The sequence below is a fragment of the Petaurus breviceps genome, unplaced genomic scaffold (genome assembly GCF_028583685.1).
Source record: "Petaurus breviceps papuanus isolate PSGF00001 unplaced genomic scaffold, PetGlider_PUasm1.0 91133, whole genome shotgun sequence".
Classification (NCBI taxonomy): domain Eukaryota; kingdom Metazoa; phylum Chordata; class Mammalia; order Diprotodontia; family Petauridae; genus Petaurus; species Petaurus breviceps.
The window spans coordinates 26,810,213-26,830,476 of NW_027187419.1; the positions used below are offsets into that span (position 1 = coordinate 26,810,213).

A 20,264-nucleotide genomic window follows, 5' to 3' on the forward strand; every position below is an offset into this window, starting at 1 on the left:
TTTAATAATTAGCATGAATAGTTATTGAATTTTTATAAAAAAAATTTCCCCAATTTCTGTAATTTTTATTATTTTTAAATTATTAGCATGACCTGTTTATAATTTTCTTAGTGTTTAACAAAATTCACACTCTTAATTGAAATCCAGCCTAATTAAGGTGTGTACTCTTTTAAAAATATATTGATTTTTGTTTGTTTTTCTCCAAAACTCTGTACCAGGATCTACTGCTTTAGTCATATCCAAGATGGTGGAGGTCAAAGTCAATTGTTTTGGGCAGCTGGTGACCCAGGATGTTTTCACCTCAGGTGGAGCAGACATCATGGCCATCAGTGAATCCTTCATTGACCTTAACTACATGGTTTACATGTGTCAATATGATTCTTCCCATGGCAAATTCCAAGACACTGTGAAGGTTGAAAATGAAAAGTGGGTAATCAATGGAAAAGCCATCATTATCTTCCAGGAGAGGGATCCCACCAATATTAAATGGCAAGATGCTGAAGCCAAGTATGTTGCAGAATTCAATAGTGTCTTTACCACCATGGAAAAGGCTGGGGATAACTTAATGCATAGAGACAAGTAGGTAATCATCTCTGCCCCTTCTGCTGATACCCCAGTGTTCACTATAGGAATGAACTATGAGAAATATGAGAAATCACTTAAGATTGTCATTAAGGCCTCCTGGACTAAAAACTGCTTGACCCCTTTGACCAAGGTCATTCATGACAACTTTAGCATTGAAGGACTCATGATTACAACCCATGCTATTACTGCTACTCAGAAGGCAGCAGATGACTCCTGTGGCAAGCTTTGGTGTGATGAGTATGGTGCTACTCAAACATCATCCCTGCTTCCACTGGTGCTGCTAAGGCTGTAGGCAAGATCATACCTGAGCTTAATGTGAAACTCACAGGTATGGCCTTCCATATTCCTACTCCAAGTGTATCTATTATAGATCTGATCTGCTGCCTACAGAAACCTGTCAAATATGATATCAACAAAATAGTAATGCTAGAGCATCAGAGAGAACCTTGAAGGGTATCTTGGGCTCTACAGAGGACCAGGATGTATCTTGTGACTTTAACAACAACACCCACATTTCTACCTTTGATGCTAGCTAGCACTGGTATTGCCCTCAATAACCACTTTGTCAAACTTATTTTCTGCAATAAAAATGAGTACATGGGGCGGCCAGGTGGTGCAATGAGCAAGAGCCCGGCCCCAGAGTCGGAAGACCTGGGTTCAGTTCTGGGCTCAGATATTTAACATCCACACAAAATAACTGGCCATGTAACCTTGAGAAAAGTTCTTTAACCCCAATTGCTTAGAAGTGCCTAGGTGATGCAGTGAGTAAGAGCACCAGCCCCAGTATCGGGAGACTTGGGATCGGTTCTGGCCTCCAATACTTGGCACCCACACAAAAATAATAATAACTGGCCGTGTAACCTTGAGCAAGTTACTTAAACCCGATTGCTTCAAAAAAAAATGAGTGCAGTTATAATATGAGCTCCAAGGACTAAAGTGGAAAGCCATGGATCTTCATCCTTACCCAAAACAAAAAAAGAAAATGATCCATCACTGGGGAGCCCATATTCCTAATCTACATTTCTGTACTAAGGATCCCATGCCCCATTCACATCCTTGTCGAAAAGTACCCCAGTAGTATGTGAGTGTGTGTGTGTGTGGGGGGGTGATAAACCTAGAATCCTATATTGTGTACCATCAATAAAGTCATCACACAGTGCAAATTTTTTAATTAGTTAGATTTATTCCTTTACCCTTTGTTAATATTTTATTTTAATAAATGTTTTGGCAATTATATTCATTAGAAACACTGATTTAAAGATTTTTCTCTTTTGTCTCTCCCTGATTTGTGTTACAGGTTGGTAGTTGTCTAATAAAAGTAATTTGTGAGAATGTCTTCTGTTTTCTTTTTCATTCTAAGGATATGCATTTGATGTGTTAGTTCATCGTATCAAAATCCAGTCATGATAGGTTGTATTATTATTGCCTCTAATATATCTAATATTTCCTCCCTCTTTTTCTTCCCTTACACACTTGTTTAAAGATGGTGGTAAAGAAGAGGGAAGGAGATCAAAGCTATAACTTGTCTGATACCAATACTCTCTTTTCATAACCCAGTACATATCCAAATAACTGGTTCTTATAAAACCATTTTTTTCTTTTTAGCCCCTCATTTATGATCTGCCCTCTATTTGAATTTGTTTTGCCTATGATCATCCCCTCCCAAATGCTACCACATATCATAAACTATCCTTTCTACCTTTTTTGTTGTCTTTTATCTCCTTGTCGAATCAAGTGTATTTCTTTATCAACTTCCATGTATCTCCAGTAAGTGAATATGTGTGTTTATGTGTTCAACTTCTCTTTACTTCATTCACATAGTACTTAGGCTCATGAGCTGTGGGTTTTTTCTTAGCACTGTTACTACATTTCTACAGTGTCATAACACACTAAAATTAGCAAAAAATAGCGAATCATTCTCCTCTGTTTCACACTTCTCTAAAATAGAAGTTGTGGCTGAGTGGCTATAGCACTGAATTTGGAGTCAGGAGTCAAAAGTTTCTACTCATCTTCTCATTAGCGATGCTTGAAAGTTGTATATTTGATTAAAGATCAATTTTACACTTTAGGATTATACTAAATTTTCCTACCTAAGTTGTTCTTTGTTCTAAGAATTTATTTATGTCTTAGTTGCAAGATATGCTTAGTCTTTTATGATATTATATTCTAAGACCTGTAATCATTTATAATGGTACCTGCTAAAATTTATGTGATCCTGAGTACTTGACATATTTTTTCTGGATTCTTGCAATATTTTCTCATTGATTTAGAAGCTTTGGATTTTTACTCTATTATTCCTAGAAGTTTTCATTTTATTTATATTTTTTCAATGAGATGATAACTGGATTCATTGTATTTTCACTTTTGTCTCTATTCTTAAGATATCTGGAAAGCTTTCTTTAATAATTTCTTAAAATATTGTCTCTAAATTCTTTTGGGAGGAGTGGAGGGGGAAAAATGTATCACAGAATTCAAGAATTCCAGTGATTGATTCTTACACTAATTTCTCTTGATTTACTTTCTAGGACAGTTGTTTTAGCTATGAGAAAATTTTTTTTTCCTTTTCCAAGCTTTTGGATTTATTTTACTATTTCACATTTACTTGCAAAATAATTAACTTTCATTTTGTCCAACCTAATGTTCAAAGATTTAGTTCATTAAAGTTTTGAGCCTCTCATACTTAGTATTTATCTTTCCAAATATTTCATGAAAAACTGATTTCTTTTCCATTTCTTTCCTTTAGTGGTCTTTCATTCATTAAATACAATTAAAAACATTTTAAGAATCATTAATTTATTTCTTTTGGCAATTTAAAGTTAAATTCTGTTTAATCTGTGTTTTTCTTTGATGTTTGAACTGTAGATATTTTGGAATCATTTTATGTTTTATTATTTGTGTCTTTGGAATCCCATCACCAAAATTTCTTTGTGTTAGGAATATTTTTGCTTGCATGTTCTATCAGAATTTCTTTCTGAATTATATCACTAATTCCATAATTCTATAAAAACACTATAATCACTAAAAGTACTAAGCTCAGGCTCCATGAATTTCTGGAGAGAATGACTGGGTTGTGTGTTTGGCCAGAGACCTAGTACTTCATTCATGCTCTTGGACTAGTACATAGCCTCAGGTTCTCTACAAATCTTTTCTTTACTCCACCATCCCCATGGATGGTAAACTCCTCAGTCTTAACTGAATCTGTAACTCATTTCTCAGGTATTATTAACAGTGCCATCAATTGAAACCTGTTTCTGTCCCCTGCACAGCATCAGGCCCGTGAATACTGAATCTGAGTCTTCTCCTTGGCCTAGTATATAGGCTAATGTTCAAGTTTATCCCTCAGGCTGTAAATCTCTGTTCAGTGTTTCACAGACCATGTCCCTAGAATCCACAGACATTCTGCAGAAGAAGAAAAAATATGGCTCCCTGATTTTTCTTTAGATTTCACAATCAGGACTTGGTGTTGTGTTCTTTCTATGTCTTTGCTGGAATAATTTTGGGAGAGATTTGGGATGTTCTGCTTCCTTCTATTACATCAGCCTTTCTTAACTTCCACTTATTATTCTTTTACAAAACAGCTCAGCAATTTTCAATCAATAAAAATCAAAACATATGTAAGTGCCTACAATTTTTATTCAGTCTTCTTGGAGAAAGCACAGGGCCCTAAATTCAAGAGTCTTAAAAGTGGCATTATTTCCAGGCTAGTTCTCTCAGCAATAATCCTGAAAAATAACAGCAATGGAAACACAACCAGTCTACTATTCCTACAGGTTATAGAGCCAGCCATAGTTGCTGACCACGCAGAAAGTGAAGTTACTGACATCAAAGTTCTAAGCACTGTCAAATAGTTTAATACTAGAAATTGAAGGGGCAGCCAGGTAGCACAGTGAGTAAGAGCACCAGCCCCAGAGTCGGGATGACCTGGGATCGAATCTGGGCTCAGACACTTAGCACCCACCCAGAAACACCTGGCGGTGTAACCTTGAGCAAGCTACTTAACCCAATTATTTAGGGGTGGCCAGGTGGTGCAGAGAGTAAGAGCACCAGCCCCAGAGTTGGGATGACCTGGGATTGAATCTGGGCTCAGATACTTAGCACTACACCCAGAAATAACTGGCCATGTAACCTTGAGCAAGTTACTTAACCCCAATTATGTAAAAAAATACTAGAAATTGAGATGATTTTATCAGTGAAAATTACTTTAAGATATAAAAATTAACACTTCCTCTGCTGTTGTACCCCAAGGATCATAGGTTCTTCTATGTGACTTGCAATTAAAACATTCCATTTTTGTTTTCTCCCACATTAGAATATGAAATCTTGAGAAAAGCAACTATCATTTTTTAAAAATTTGTAACCTCAGGTTTTTACCATAGTCCTTTATATACAGCAAGCTCTTTTTTCATTTTTTTAAATTTACTATTTTTAACATTTATTAAAAATGTTGAATTCAAAGTCTCTCTCTCCCTCCCACCCAATTTGATATACAAGCAATATGCTACCCATTATATGTGTTAAATAATCCAAAACATATTTTCATATTACCCATATCAGAGAAAAGTAAGAAAAGTAAAGCAAGTAAGAAAACTATACTTCAGCTGAAGTTGGATAGCAGTTTTCAACATAAGTCCATCCATATTGCCTTGGATTATATTTTTGAGTGGAATAGCTAAGTCTTTTACAGTCAATCACCATTATAATATTGCTGTAACTGTGTACAATGATTTCCTTTTTCTTCAGACTTCACTTGCATCAATTCATATAGATCTTCCCAGGTTTTCCTGAAATCATTCTCCCCACTATTTCTTATGGCACAACAGTGTTCTAGTCATATACCACAACTTATTTAGCCATTTTCCAATTGAGGGACATCCCCAGAATTTCAAATTCGTTGATACTGCAAAAAGAACTGATATAATTTTTTTTTTTGGTATGTAGAGGTTCTTTCACTTTTTCTTTGATCTCTTTGGAATATAGACTTAGTAGTAAATATTTTCAGTTTTACTGATTTAGGGGCATATTTCCAAATTGTTGTCTAGAATGGTTGGACAAGTTCACAATTCTATCTGATCCTTTATTCCTCACATTATCCTCAACTGGTGTTCCAAGTTAATTAAGAATAAAAGAAGTGATACCAGAGGCACACAAGATGGCAACGTAGAAGCAGGAAAACTGTGTGAGCTCCTCCCCATAACCACCTCAAATACCTAAAATATGACTTTACAAAAATTTTAAAGCTACAGAAACCACAAAGTGACAGAGAGAAACAAATCTACCACTGAAGGCATCCCAGCAGGCAGACAGAAAGGGTCCATCACAGCTCCATGAGAGCTGAGCCAAGCCCTGTGTGATGCCGTGGTCTTAGCAATAGAGCAGCCCCAACCAGCAGTTGTTGGAGTAGACTTAGGGGCAGTGGATCACCAGTAGCAGTGGTGTTTTCCATAATTATCAACCCATAAATGGCAAAGACAAAGTAAAAGGTCAGTGTGGAGCTTTGTGGGAACAAGAGGACTGAAAGCAAAGTCAGGCCACTGCCCCTGGGGCAAGAAGGCAAGAAGCAGTGGAGGTGCTGCGGCCATGCAGCTACCTCCATGTGGCTGCTTCAGAGCTCATGGTCTGCAGATCCTAGGGGGACCAAGCAACCATTCAGAGGGTAATCACTCTTGCTTTAACCTGCTTGGATATGGAATGTGGTCTTGGGTGGTGGTCCTGGGGTGTGTGACCAGTGAGCCAGAGCTTGTGAGGTCCTTAAACAGGACACACAACTAATAGCTCTGGCAGCTTTGAAAACACCAGTGATTTGGGACAAATGTCTCCCATCTGGAAGCAGAGTTCTGCTGTGGCAAAGAGCTCAAAAATCAAGTAATTGAGTGGCATCATGAGCAATCAAATGAAGCAAAGCAAGCACAGCAAGCAAACAGATTCCTTTTTGGGGGGACAAAAAGGATTAAAAAATGGAATGAGAGAAGGACAATGAGGTCAGAACTCCTGCACCAAAAGCTTCCACGAAAAATATGAATTGGTTAAAGGCTATGGAGAAGCTCAAGAAGGATTTTGAAAATCAAATAAGAGAAGCACAGGAAAAATTGGGAAGAGAAATGAGAATGATACAAGAAACACATGAAAAGAGAGTGAACAACCTGATTGAAGAAAACAACACCTTAAAAAATAGACTAACTCAAATGGCAAAATAGGCCCAAAAAGCCAAATAGGAGAAGAATGCCCTAAAAAGCCAAATTTGCCTGATGGATAAAGAATTTCAAAAGCTTACTGAAGAGAATAATTCCTTCAGAATTATATTGGAGCAAATAGAAGCTAATGACTTTATGAGAAATCAAGATACAATTAAATAGAACCAAACAAGTGAAAAAACAGAAGGCAATGTTAAATATCTCATGGGGAAAACCACTTTCTGGGAAAATAGATCCAGGAGAAATAATTTGAAAACTATTGGACTACCTGAAAGCCATAATCAAAAAAAGAACCTAGATATTATCCTTCAAGAAATTCTCAAGGGAAATTGCCTTCATATTTTAGAACCAAAGGGCAAAATAGAAATTGAAAGAATTCATTGATTATGTCTTGGAAAATATCACCAAAAGAAAACTCCTAGGAATATTATTGCCAAGTTCCAAAGTTCACAGATTGAGGAGAAAATATTGCAAGTAGCCAAGAAGAAACAATTTTCATATTGTGAAACCAATCAGGATAACACAAGATCTAGCAGCTTCTACATTTAGGGATCAAAGAGATTAAAATATGATATTCTACAGGTCAAAAGAGCTCGGATTAAAAGCAAGAATCACCTACCCAGAAAAAGTGAGTATAATGTTTCAGGGGAAAATATGGTCATGTAATGAAATAGAGGGCTTTCAAGCATTCTTGATGAAAAAAAACAGAGTTGAATAGAAAATTTGACATTCAAATAAAAGAAGCATGAGAAGGTAAATGGGGAAAAGAAATCATAAAGAACTTATCAAAGTTGAACTATCTACATTCCTACATGGAAAAACGATAATTGTAGTTTATGAAACTTTTCTCATTATGAGTTGAAGGGAATATAAATGTGTGTACATGTGTATACATACACATATGTCTATGTAGGAGGGTATATGTGTGTATGAATATATATGTAAGTATGTGTGTGTATATAGATGTGTACAGGTATACATAGACAGAGGGCATAGGATCAATTGAATAGGAAGGGATGGTATTTAAAAAATTAAATTGAGGTGAGAGATGAATATAATGAGGAGATAGGGAGAGACAGAATAGGGTAAATTATCTCATATAAAAGAGGCAAGGAAAAACTGTTACAATGGAGGAGAAGAACTGGAAAGCAACTTTACTCTCACTGAATTTGGCTTAAAGAGGGAATAATATACACACTAATTCGGATATCTTATCCTACAGGAAAGTAGGGGGAAAGAGGATAAGGGGGGCATGACAGAAGGGAGGGCAGATTGGGGGGGGGGAGGTTAGTTAAAAGCACACACTTTTGAAAAGGGACAGGATCAAAGTAGAAAATAGAACAAGTGTAGGGTGGGATAGGATAGAGGGAAATATAGTCAGTCTTTCACATCCACTATGGAAATGTTTTGCATAACTACACATGTGCAACCTATATTGAATTGCTTATCTTCCCAGTATGGGTGGGTGACAAGGGATGAAAGGAAAGAACCTGGAATCCAAAGTTTTCAAATCAAATGTTTTTTAAAAATATTACATATATTTTACATGCAACTGGGAAATAAGATATATGGGGACTGGGGTATGAAGATTCACCTTACCCTACTGGAAAGTTGGAAGGGCATGGAAGAGGATAGAGGAGAGAGTAGATTTGGGGAGGGGGTATTCAGTGGGATCACTGTTTTGGCGTGGTGGCTAGGGCACAGATGGGGAGAAAATTTGTAACTCAAAATCTTGTGGAAATGAATGTTGTGAACTAAAAATAAACATAAAATTTATAAAGAAAAAAATTACAGATAAAAAAAGTGATTCCAATGGAGTTCAAATTCACCATCCTTCCATTTATCTTTCCAAGCTAGTGGTGCAGTTTATGTAGAAACAGATTAAGGCAGACGATACTGTTTCCCCCCTCATAGACAATGTAAGTACATTTTACTAAGCTTTGGGGGGAAAAAAAAACTTCATAAAATGTATTGTTAAGTAAGGGCAAAGTCACAGGCAAAATTTTAAGTGGATTCCACTCTTATCTCCTTATCTAAAAGCTGAAAAGAGAATCTCTAGCACATTCCCCCTCTCTGACTTAGGTATGTTCCTCTGCCCAAGTGAAAGGGTAGAACAATTTAAGGGTGTCATTTTTTATCACATATTATGATTTGAATATAATATGAAGAAAATATCCTCTCTGATGGAATGCCAATAAGAAACCCTACTAATGAGATTTGTGTCATATTAATGAAAACAAATGCCAATGTGATAAAAAAAAACTATTATGAATGAAAATTACCAATGTGGCAGCCTTCAGAATGTAGGAAGTTATGCTGGATACAAAGTAAAGAAAATTGTGTGTATTCATTTGTGCTTGTATGTTTAGGGGGACGGGGCGGGAAATAATTTGAGGGAATAGAACTGGAGGTGGGGGATGGTAGGCATGACTCCAGGTAGCAAAGCCATTAAGAAGGTATTGAATCAAAAAATAAAAGGGGAGATAAAACTCAAATATGTACTGTGTTCAGAAAGGAACAAAAGAACCAATAAAGACATCACACATATGTGTGCATGCATATAGTTCCACTGTAATGATCATATATACTGTAGCTCTGGGGAAATCTTGTCCTTCTAGCTATTTATCTTTTAAATCTCTGGAACCAAGCCCCTGTACATGTATGTCTCCTATATTCCTTACCATATGCAATAGCCTGCAAAAAACCGCAGACTTAGATGGCAGGCTAATTACACACATTAAACTTCTTGGATATGTATGACAACATGCTAGGCTCTATTTTTTTTCAAGCAGATTTTTAAAATTGCATGTCTCTGACATCAAAAAATTTAAAATCTGGTGGGGGTATGTAGTAAAAGATATGTAATATTTTTTCAGAAACTGGCGGTATTTGGAGGTCAGAGATGAACAGACAGGGGTACTTTGACCTACATCTGGCTCTGGTTCTCAGTGGCTTGGAGGAAAGTGACTGAGTTGGAGAGGAACAGAGGGCCTTAATCTGATTTTTATTAATTACTTTTAATTTGATTATTTAATTATTATAAAATTAAGATTAATCTTTATTTGGGAGCAAAGAGATATAAGAGCAGAGGGCAAATATAATAAATTTGACCAGTGAGGTTCAGTATTGTCATAGAGAGAGAGAGTTAGTTAGCAAAGGATGACTTTTAACTTGTAAAGGGAAACAAAAGAAAAAGAGTGAGGTGATTGGAGGATAGCAGAGCAGAAAGCAATTCTGGAGCAATATGGTGAAAGAAGAGATAATGAGTATAAGTAAGAGGTTTTGTCCTACTCCACCATGCAAAGCTTCCCTCTTCCCCATTTGCTTGCTTATTCATCTACTTTCAGTATCCACAAGTAAGAACACAAAGTCTAATTGTCCTGTTCAGTGGCTCAGTCACATTTATTTGGAAGTTTTATATTTAAGGTTTTTTTTATTTAATTAATTTATTTACTTTTAGTTTACAATATATAGTTTCACAAGTTTTTGAGTTCCAAATTTTCTCCCACTCCTCCTTTCCCCTCCCCCCTCCTCCCTATGGTAGCATGCAATCTGATATACGTATTATACTTATATACAAACGCTTTCACATTAAACATTACTCAAGTTGTAAAGAAGGGTTATAATCAATGGAATAAACAGCCAGAAAGGAGCAAAACAAAATAAAAAGAGAAAGAGCAAGTAGTTTGCTTCAATCTGCATTCAGACTCCATACATCTTTCTCTAAATGTGGATAGGCTTTTCCATCATGAGTCTTTGGGAGTTGTCTTATACCCTTGCATTGCTGAGATCAAAGTCAGTCATCACAGATACAACGTGTCAGTAACTGTGTACAATATTTTCCTAATTTCCTTTCACTCAGGAACAGTTTACAGAAGCCTCTCCAGGTAATTATGAAGCCTGTCTGCTCCTCATTTCTTATAGCAAAATAGTATTCCATTACATTTGTATAACACAACTTGTTCAGACTTTCCACAATTGATGGGCATTCACTTGATTTCCAATTCTTTGCCACCACAAAAAGAACTGCTGTAAATATTTTTGTACATACAAATCCTCTTCCCACTTATATTATCTCCTTAGGATACAGCCTTAGAAATGGTATTGTTGGGTCAAAGGATATGCACATTTTTAAACCCCTTTGACATAGTTCCAAATTGTTGTCCAGAATGGTTGGATCAGCTCACAACTCCACCAACAATGCATTATTGTTCCAATTTTCCCACATCTCCAGTATTTATGCTTTTCCTGTTTTCTCACGTTAGCCAATCAGACAGGCAGGATGTTGTACCTGACAGTTGTTTTGATTTGCATTTCTCCAATCAATAGTGATGCAGAGCATTTTTTCATATGATTATAGATGTCTTTGACTTCTTCCTGTGAAAACTGCCTGTTCACATGCTTTGAAGATTTATCAATTGGGAAATGAATGGTATTTTTTCCAATTTATTTATTTATTTTTCATTTTCAGCATTCATTTCCACAAGATTTTGAGTTACAAATTTTTCTCCCTATATTTCCCCTACCCCTGTCCCCAAAATAGTAAGCCTACTGAATACCCCTTCCCTCAATCTATTCTCTCTTATATCCTCCCCCATTGGCTCCCCCCAACTTTCTAGTAAGGCAATATGGATTTTTACACCCCATCACCTGTATATCTTATTTCCCAGTTGCATGTAAAAAGCAATTTTTTACACATTTGTTTTTAAAACTTTTGGTTCCAGATTTTTTCCCTTCTTTCCTTCTCACCCACCCCAACTGGAAAGATAAGCAATACAATATAGGTTGTACGTGTGTAGTTAGGCAAAACACTTCCATAGTAGTTATATTGTGAAAAACGAACTATAATTCCCTCCAGTCTATTCCACTCCCTACTTATTCTATTTTCTTCTTTGACCCTGTCCCTTTTCAAAAGTGTTTGCTTCTAACTACCCTCTCCCCCAATCTGCACTCCCTTCTATCATCCCCCCTCTTATCCACTTCCCCCCTATTTCCCTGTAGGATAAGATATCCAAATGAGTGTGTATGTTATTCCCTCCAATTTCAAAGAGCATAAAGTTGACCCATTCCCTATCAACTTCTTGCTCTTCCCCTGCATTGTAAGTTTTCTCCTGCCTCTTTTGTGTGAGATAACTTAGCCTAATCTACCTCTTCCTTTCTCCTCCCAGGATCTTCCCTCTCTCACCTCAATTTCATTTTTAGATATCATTTCTTCATATTCAATTCATCCTATACCCTGTATGTATAAATGTACACATATATGCACACACTCAGATATATATATATATATATTTAGTTATAAACACATACAACCTCCTATACATGCATATGTATGTATGTGTGTGTGTATATATGTATATAGATACATGTGTATATATATATATGTATATAGATACGTGTGTGTGTGTGTGTGTGTGTGTGTATATTCCCTTCAACTATTCTCATACTGAGAAAAGTCTTATGAGGTAAAATGATCATTTTTCCATGTAGGAATGTAAATAGTCGAACATTAATAAGTTCCTTATGATATATTTTTCCTGTTTACCTTCTCATATTTCTCTTGCTTCTTGTATTTGAAAGTGAAATTTTCTGTTCAGCTCTGGTTTTTTCATCAAAAATGCTTGAAAATCCTTTATTTCATTGAATGACCATATTTTTACCTGAAGAATTATACTCAATTTTGCTGTGTAGGTGATTCTTGGTTTTAATCCTAGCTCCTTTGACCTCCAGAATATCATATTCCAAGACTTTTTATACCTTAATATAGAAGCTGCTAGGTCTTATGTAATCCTGATTGTGTTTCCATCATACTCAAATTATTTCTTCCTGACTGCTTGCAGTATTTTCTCCTTGACCTGGGAACGCTGAAATTTGGCCATACTATTTTGAAGTTTTCCCAGCAGTTTTATCAAAGAGTGAGCTCTTATCCCAGAAGCTGACATCTTTGGGTTTATCAACCAATAGATTATTATAGTCATATCTTGTGTACCTAATCTATTCCACGGATCCACTACTCTGTTCCTCAGCCAGTACCAAGCAGTTTTGATGAATGATGCTTTAAAATACAGTTTAAAATGTGGTATGGATAAGATACCTTCCCTAGCATTTCATTTCATTAATTCCCTTGATATTCTGGACCTTTTGTTCTTCAAATGAATTTTGTTACTATTTTTTCTATCTCTATAAAATAATTTTTGGTAGATTGATGGGTATGGCACTAGATAGGTAGACTAATTTAGGTAAAATTGTCATTTTTATTATATTAGCTCAACTGATATTTTTTCCACTTATCTAGATCTGACTTTATTTGTGTGAAAAGTATTTTGCAATTGTGTTCATAAAGTTGCTGGGTTTGTTTTGGCAGGTAGACTCCCAAATATTTTATAATGTCTACAGTAACTTTAAGTGGAATTTCTCTTTCTATTTCTTGATGTTGGGATTGGATAGAAATATATAGAAATGCCAAGGGTTTATGTGGGTTTATTTTATAACCTTCAACTTTGCTAAATGTATTTATTACCTCAAGTAGTTTTTACTTGATTCTCTATCTTCATGTCATGCATAAAGAGTTACAGCTTAATCTCTTCTTTACTGAATATGATACTTTCAATTTCTTTTTCTTCTCTAACTGCTAGTACCAAATTTCTAGTACAAAATTAAATAATAGGAGTGACAGTGGGTATCCTTATTTGACTCCCAAGCTTATTGGAAATGCTTCTAGCTTATCTCCATTACATATAATACTTGCTGATGGTTTTATATAGATGCTGCTTGTTATTTTAAGGAAGACTCCATTTATTCCTATGCTTTCTAGTGTTTTTAATAGAATTGGGTGTTATATTTTGTCAAAAGCTTTTTCTGCAGCTATTGACATACTTATATGGTTTCTACTAGCTTTGTTGTTGATATGATTGATTATACTAATAGTTTCCTAATGCTGAACCATCCTTGCATTCCTGGAATAAGTCCTAGATGATCAAATTATATTATTGTCTTGATAAGTTGCTGTAATCTTTTTGCTGATATTTTTAAAAATTGCATCATATTCATGAGGGAAATTGGTTTATAATATTCTTTCTCTGTTTTGGCTCTTCCTGATTTAGGTATCAGTACCACATTTGCATGATAAAAAGAATTTGGTAGGAATCCTTCTCCTGAAGTTTTCCAAAATAGTCTATAAAGTATTGGAATTAATTGTTCTCTAAATGTTTTATACAATTCTCTTGTAAATCCATCTGGCCCTGGAGAATTTTTCCAAGGGACTTTACTGATGTCTTGTAAAATTTCTTTTGCTAAGATGGAGTTATTTAAGTATTTCACTCCCTCTTCAGTTAATCTGTGCAACTTATATTTTTGCAAGTATTCATCCATTTCACTAAGACTGTCAAATTTATGTGCATACAATTGGACAAAATAATTCCTAGTTGTTGTTTAATTTCCTCTTCATTGGAGGCAAATTCACACAATTCATTTTTGATACTAGTAATTTGGTTTTCTTCTTTCTTTTTTATCATATTGAATGCAGGTTTATCAATGTTATTGGTTTATTCATAAAACCATCTCCTAGTTTTATTTATTAGTTCAATAGGTTTCTTAATTTCAATTTTATTAATCTCTCTTTTGGTTTTCAGTATTTCTAATTCAGTATTAAATTGGGCATTTTGATTTGTTCTTTTTCTAGCTTTTTCAGTTGCATGACCAATTCATTGATCTCCTTTTTCTCTATTTTATACACATGAGCATTCAAAGATATAAAATTTCCCTAAGAACCACTTTTTCTGCATCCCCTAAATTTTGGAATGTTACTTATTTGTTGTCATTCTCTTGAATGAAGTTACTGATTGCTTCTATAATTTCTTGTTTGACACACTCATTTTTTAGGATTAGGTTATTTAATTTCCATTTAGTTCTTAGACTGTTTTTCCATGGCCAATTGTTACATATAATTATTATTGCTTCATGATCTGAAAAGGATACATTCAATATTTCTGCCTCTCTGCACTGGAATGTGAGGTTTTTACTCCATAGTACAAGGCCAATTTTTACATATGTGCCATATGCTGCTGAGATTTAGGCATATTCCTTTTTATCCACATTAGATTTTTTCCAGATGTCTATCATATCTACCTTATCTAAAATTATATTCACCCCTCGCTAACTTCTTTCTTGTTTATTTTGAGGTTAGTTTTATCAAGTTCATAGAGGGGGAGCTTGAGGTCCCTTACTGGTATAGTCTTGCTATCAATTTCTTCCTCTATCTCCCTTATCTTTTCTTCTAAGAATTGTGATGCTATCCCACTTGGTACATATACATATTACTAATATACAGTTAGTAATGATATTGCTTTATTGTCCTCAGTGCCTTTTAGCAGGATATAGTTTAATTAGATCTATTTTTGCTCTTGTTTCATCTGAGATATATCTCTCCCCCCCCCTTTACTTTGTTATCTTTAGGATACAGACATGTGTTGGGATAGTATACATAGTTTTATAATTCCTTGGGCATATTTCTAAATCATTTTCCAGAATATTAGGGCCAGTTTACTATTCCAACAACAATTCATTAATGTGACTATTTCCCCTCATCTCTTCCCGCATTTTTCCTTTCTGATAGGTGTGAGGTCAGACCTCAGGGTTGTTTTAACTTGCATTTCTCTAATCAATGATGATAGAAAACCTTTTTTCATATGACTATAGAGTTCTTTGACATCTTCTTCTGAAAACTGCCTATATATATTCTTTGATAATTAATCCATTGGAGAGAGGGTCTTATTTTTATAGATTTGACTCAATTCTTTAGTCAGTATATATGTGAGAAATGGTATATTTTAATTTCTTTCTTTTTTTGCTTTTTGAAGGGGGGAAAGCAGGGCAATTCGGGTTAAGTGATTTGCCCAAGGTAACACAGCTAGTAAGTATCAACTGTCTGAGGCTGGATTTGAACTCGTGTCCTCCTGAATCCACGGCCAGTTCTCTATTCACTGTGCCACATAGCTATCCCTGAAATGGTATCTTTTTCAAAGAAACTTGCTGTAAAAATTTTATTTCATTTTCTCTGGTACCTTTTAGCAAAATGTAATTTCCTTGATTATCTCTTTTAATTAAATCTATTTTTGCTTTTACTTTTTCTGAAATCATGATTTGCTGTCCCTGACATTTTTAACTTCACTTGAAGCATATTAAATTCTTCTCTAGCCATTAATTTTAATTCTGTGTGTCTTTCTATTTTAAGCATGTCCCTTGTGAACAAATTAATGTTGGATTCTAGTTTCTAATCCATTCGATTATCCACTCCTATTTTATGGGTAAATCCATAAAATTCACATCTACAGTTATGCTTACTAATTATTTATTTCTCTCCTTCCCACTTGCTTCTGTTTCTTCTCTCTCTCTTTTATCCGGTTCCTCCTCAAAAGTTTATTTTCATTCTAACCACTGCTTCCCTTAATCTGCCTTCCCTTATACCACGCCTCTCTCCCTGCATTCTTCTTATCCACTTTCCTTACTATTTCTCTTCTGAACAAATCTGTTTTTCCTTATTTGAATCAATTCCAATTACAGTGAGATTCATGAATTTGAATTCATCCTGTACTTCCTCTCCATTGTAAAAGCTATTTCTTGTCTGACTCTTGTATGCAAGAAAATTTTCCCCATTTTACCTCTTCCTTCCCCCATATCCAAGTGCATACCTCTTTCACACCACTTAATTTTTTTTTGTTGGGGGGAGGGGAGGCAAAGCCAAGATGGCAGAACATAAGCAGGCATTTATCTGAACTCGGTGAATTCTGTCACTACCTTCTAAAAAGTGAATCTGAATAGATTTTAGAGTGGCAGAATCCACTGGGAGATGGATTACCAATCCAGGAAAGTGCCCACATAGGAATGGGCAGAGGGAAGGTGGAGCTCGCAGGGGCTGCATCAGTGCAGACCTGAGAGTAGACCACAGCAGAGGGAGAGCAAGCCCTGACCAGTGGATCTATCCACCACAAAGGCAATGCACAGACCTCTCACTGCAGGATTGAGGATCATGCAGCGCTGGGTAAGAAAAAGTGCAGGGCCCATGGCAGTGACACCAGCTTCTCATGGGGTTATCAGCCCACAGCCTCGATGTTTAAAAATCACTTACCTGGACTTCACAGAACCAAGATGGCAGAGTAAACCTTAGCTGCTCTAATTCCCCTCCTTGACCCTGAAAACCCAGAGATTATTTCTCCACCCACTGTAAAATCCTGAAATAAAGGAACCAGTGGCAGGCTTAGGAGTCCTAGAGGAAGGGTGTGACTGAAGGTCTGCTGATCATGAAGGGCAGGAGGAATCCCAACAAGCCCCATCTAAGCTGACCAGCTGGGAGATCCAGAAGCCCTGGGGTGGGGGAGGGGTGAGCCAGCAAGGGTTAATACCAGAGGCCTGTGTGTGCCTTAGCACAATCAAGGAAATCTGCAGACAGCCAGTGGCTGAGCCTGTCTGAGCTGCAATACAGAGACACACAGGTGGAAACCTGAAGTGGCCAGACCACCCCTCCTCCACACCTCACCCTGTGAGTCTTAGGGTAACCCAGGTGAAGCACTGAAAGTCCTGAGCTTGGCCTCAGTCTAGACACCCATAGGCTATAGCACACAAAGTCAACAACCAGGTCCCCAGCTCCCAGAGTGAGAAGCTTGGGTCAGAACCCTCTGTACCCTAGAAGCAAAAATCCACTTTAAAAGTCATGGAATAGGCAACCACAATGGACAAGAAGGAAGCTGGAAAAACAAAAACAGGAACTATTCCATCCTATTATAAAAAGTAAGAACAACCACATTCAGAGGACAACATTAACTCTATACTCATACCTGAGACTAAGAAGGAAATATGAACTAGTCTCAAGATTAGAAAGCATTCTTGAAAGAGCTCAGGAAAATTTTAACAGCCAAGTTAAAGAGACAGAAGATAAAGTGACCAATTGTTTTTAAATTACATTGACCAAAAATGGAAAAGAAAATCTCACTGAAAAAAACAAATCCCTAAAAACCAAAATCACATTATAATACAGGGAAAGGAGGGAGGGAGAGGAGCACTGTATGCAATTCACTCTCATTAGTTTGGGCACAAAGAGGGAATAACATACTATGATAAGCATAAAAATCCACTGTGCCCTATAGGCAGTAGAAGGGGTAAGGGGGGAATAAAAATGGAGGTGGTTAGAAGGGAGGGAAATAGTAGTAAAGGGAAAGGGTAGGTAAGGGGGGGGGGGTCACAAGGAGTGAATACTGAGGGAGCCGGTGGTCAAAAGGAAAATTCTTAAGGAAGGGAAGGGAGAAGGAAGAAACAAAAACATAAACACAAGAGGGAATAGGATGGAGGGAAAGACAGATAATAATCATAACAGTGAATGTGAATAGGATGAACTTTCCCATAAAATAGAGGCTGATAGCAGAATGGATTTAAAAAAATCCTACATTCTACTGTCTACAAGAAACACATTTGGAACAGGGGGGGATACCCACAGGGTAAAGGTAAAAGGCAGGAGTAGAATATATTATGCTTCAGCTAAAATTAAATAAAAAGCAGGGGTAGCAATACTTATCTCAGATAAAGCAAAAAATAGATATAATTCAAAGAGATGAGAAAGAAAAATATATCCCGCTAAAAGGCACCAAGGTGAATGAAGCAATACCATTATTTAACAAATATGCACCAAGCAGTATAGCATCCAAATTCCTAGAGAAAAGGTTAAGTAATAAGGGGAAAAATAGAGAGCAAATCTCCCCCTCTCTGAACATGATAAATCTAACCTCAAAATAAACAAGAAAAAAGTTAAGAAAGTGAATAGAATTTTTGAAAGCGTTTATATAATAGACCTCTGGAGAAAAATGAATGGGGATAAAAAGGAATATACCTTCTTCTCAGTGGCACATGGAACATAAACAAAAATTGGTCATGTGCTATGGCATAAAAACATCACAATTCAGTGCAGAATGGCAAAAATATTAAATGCATCTTCCTGAGACCATGATGCAATAAAAATTATATACAATAAAGGGCCATGTAAAGATAGACTAAAAACTAATTGGAAATGAAATAATTTAATTCAAAAGAATGACTAGGTCAAACCAGAAAATATAAAAATAATCAGTAACTTCATTCAAGAAAACCACAATAATGAGACAATATAGCAAAACTTGTGGGATGTAGCAAAAGCCCTTCTCAGCAGAAGTTTTAGATCCCTGAATCCATACATGAATAAAATAGAGAAAATGGAGGTCAATAAATTGGGCATGCAAGGGGGCAGAGTCAAGATGGTGGAGTAGAAGCAGGACCTCCAAGCGACTCTGACTTCCACCTTCCCCAATCAATGTAAAAAGGGGACTCTGAACAAACTTTGGAGCTGCAGAACCCACAAAATGAAACAGAGAAGCTAAGCTCCCACTGAGAACAGCCCAGCAGGGCAGCAGGAATCAGCCAGCTCAGCGCTCCAGGAGCCAAGCCCAGGCTCACTTCAGACAGACGTTTTAGCCCCAGGGCAGGCCTAACCAGCCACCTGCTAGAGGGACTCCAGATCACCAGCAGCTGTGGAGAGGAATGATTTTAAAAACTAAATTTGCCAAATAGAAAAAGAATCTCAAAAGCTCACTGACAAGAATCATTCCTTCAGTATTAGATTGGAACAAATGGAAGCTACTGACTTTGTGAGAAATCAAGATGCTGTTAAACAGATCCAAACAAATGAAAGAATAGAAGCAATGTGAAATATCTCATGGGAAAAACCACTGACCAGGAATGATAATTTAAAAATTATTGGACTACCTGAAAGCCATGACCAATGTAAGAACCTAGAAATCATCCTCCAGGAAAACTGCCCTGATATTTTAGAACCAGAGGGCAAAATAGAGGTTGAAAGAATCCACCAATCACCTCCTGAAAATGATCCCAAAAAGAAAACTCTTAGGAATATTATAGCCAGGTTCTGGAATTCCCAGATTAAGGAGAGAATGTTACAAGCAGCGAGGAAGAAACAATTTGAATATTGTGGAAACACAATCAGGATAACCCAGGATCTGGCAGCTCCTACATTGAAGGATCTAAGGGCTTGGAATGTGATATTCCGGAGGACAAAGGAGCTGGGATTAAAACCAAGAATCACCTACCCAGCAAAACTGAGTATCATGTTTCAGGGGGAAATATTGTCATTCAGTGGAATAGAGGACTTTCAAGCAATCCTGATGAAAAAAACAGAGTTGAATAGAAAATTTGACATTCAGATACAAGGAGCAAGAGAAGCATGAGAAGGTAAACAGGGAAAAGAAATCATAAGGAACTTCTCAAATTTGAACTATTAACATTCCTACATGGAAAAACAAAAATTGTAACTGATGAAACTTTTCTCAGTATGAAAATAGTTGAAGGGAAATAGAATTATGTGTGTGTGTCTATATATGGGGATATATGGGCATATAAATACATATGTAAATGTGTGTATATATGTCTACAGTTATTCACAGATAGAGG

General features: G+C 36.3%; 1 pseudogene; it reads left to right on the top strand.

Moving 5' to 3' along the window:
* Nucleotides 1-244: 244 nt before the first annotated feature.
* On the top strand, nucleotides 245-4,433 carry LOC138154889 (glyceraldehyde-3-phosphate dehydrogenase-like; annotated as a pseudogene).
* The last annotated feature ends 15,831 nt before the right edge of the window (nucleotides 4,434-20,264 follow it).